The sequence below is a fragment of the Galendromus occidentalis genome, unplaced genomic scaffold (genome assembly GCF_000255335.2).
Source record: "Galendromus occidentalis unplaced genomic scaffold, Mocc_1.1 scf7180000076455, whole genome shotgun sequence".
Classification (NCBI taxonomy): Eukaryota; Metazoa; Arthropoda; class Arachnida; order Mesostigmata; family Phytoseiidae; genus Galendromus; species Galendromus occidentalis.
In genome coordinates, this window is record NW_003804444.1 from 1 (window position 1) to 2,102 (window position 2,102).

Here is a 2,102-nt window from a genome sequence, read left to right on the forward strand (position 1 = left end):
CCAATGAGTCATTCGACTCATTTGGGATCATTGTGATTCCTCCCCGTCAACTCTGATCGATCGGCTACATCTTGCAAATATGTATAAGCATCTAATGTCAGCAGGAGTGACAAATTTCCAAATTGATATACTCCGAGATGTCGAGACGAGGGTCGAAATCGTCGACTCTCGACTCGTCTAGATCATTTGTGTCTCGTCTCTTCTCGACTCGACAGTTCTACATGATGTCCGACCCCAAGACCTCCACCCGAGTGACGCCTGAGCAAAGAGCGATGCAGTTTGAGCCAGGGACTTTCTCCGCGACGTCGGACGCACTCTTCTGCAGCACTTGTCATGTTGAAGTCGATTTCAGACGGAAACATAGCTGTCTGAGGCACCTTGAAACGGACATGCACGCAAGATTGCTGCAGGACACCGAAAGTTCGAGCGCCCGGAGAGCCAAAGTGAGTGCGAAACTACATGAAGTCGGAGTATCGAGGCAAAACACAGAAAGGCAAGCGTCGCTGCTGTCTTTAGTGGATGCTTTCACCGGTGCCAACATCCCTCTTCACACCATCGACAATCCCGCTATGAAAATCTTCTTGCAAACCGCTCTGGAAACTCCGATTCCGAGCGCGGGTCAGCTCAGAAGACATTACCTCCCGCAAGCCTTCGAGATGCACGTGAAGAGTATCAATGATCTCTTAGCAGAACGATCATCGTTCTCGATTGTCTGAGACGAAACTACTGACTCCGAGGATCGCTACGTTCTCAATGTTCTTGCCATCCCAAACTGTACAAACGAGGAGGTGCAGCTCAAAGCGGTCCTGCTCGATTGCGTGGTACTTGCGAGTACCAACTTCAAGACCGTGAGTGAAGCTGTTCGGGAAGTCCTTTCCAAGTACGGACTCTCATCGTTGAATATAAGCGCTTTTGTGACAGATCATGCTTCCTATATGTATAAAGCCTGGAACTGCTCTTTGAAAGCTATTTGGCTCAACGCCGTACACGTCACTTGTACAGCGCACTTCCTAAATCTCATCTGTGAGTTGTGGATGACATCTTTTCCGGAAGTCAACGGATTGGTTTGCGGAATCAAGAGAGCATTCACATCTTGCCCAGCGCGCAAAGCTCGATTCCGTCAGTTCATGGAATCGAACGGCAAGTCTGCCTGTCTTCCTCCGGCGCCTGTTGTAACCAGGTGGAACAGCTGGTTCTCGGCTGCTCTTTTCCATGCGGACCGCCTGGACGACTACGCGGAGTTTTTCCAGCATGAAATTCGTAACAGCTCAAGCCTCAACACGGTTGGAGTCATCACTCTGTGTCAGTCCCGGGACATCAGGTTGCAGTTGGCCGAACTCGCGAAATATGCACCACAGATCATGGCGTCACTCACGAGTTGCGAAGGGAACGACTTGAGAGCTCATTCAATCATCGATGAGCTGAATCTGCTCGTCGAATGGTTCGAGGTATCCTTGGAAGACGAAGAGAACCTCATTCAAACGAGATGTGCCCTTCAGAAATCGTCGGAAAAGCTAGAGGAAATACATCGGAGGTGATGGGAGCGTTCAAACCCACCAACCTGCAGCGAACTTCCTGCGCGCGTGCCGCATTTTTGACCCTCCGAGGGCCTTGACAATCAGAATGTCAAATGAATTCATCATCGAGCATATCCCATGGTTCGAGGATGACCGCTGCGCGATTGCCGAACTGCGAGTATTTCAAACCGCCCTCGAAGAAATGCATCCTGTGGGCAATCTCATCGCATTCTGGACGCAGGCCGCGACGAGATTCCCCAGACTTTCGAGAATTGCTTTGAGCTGTTTGAGCGTTCCGATCAATAGCGTTTCGGCAGAACGCTCGTTTAGTCAGTACTCGAATGTACTTCGCGATGATCGTCGCTCGATCAAAGAAGCCAACCTATCTGTATATAACCTACTTTACCAGAATTCTCAGTTCATGTGAACCTTGCTTCTCCACCTTTTATCATCGGAATCAATAAATACTATTTCTGTCAGCACTGTCCCTCCCTTAGGGCAGCTACCCTCCATCGACTCTCTAGCCTCTCCTATGAAATTCACAGATTCTCGAGAAGCGGAGTCTGAGAATCTCGACATCGATTC

At 49.8% G+C, this 2,102-nt stretch overlaps 1 pseudogene; it reads left to right on the plus strand.

Moving 5' to 3' along the window:
• Positions 1 to 224: 224 nt before the first annotated feature.
• Positions 225 to 1,538, plus strand: LOC100906148 (uncharacterized; annotated as a pseudogene).
• The last annotated feature ends 564 nt before the right edge of the window (positions 1,539 to 2,102 follow it).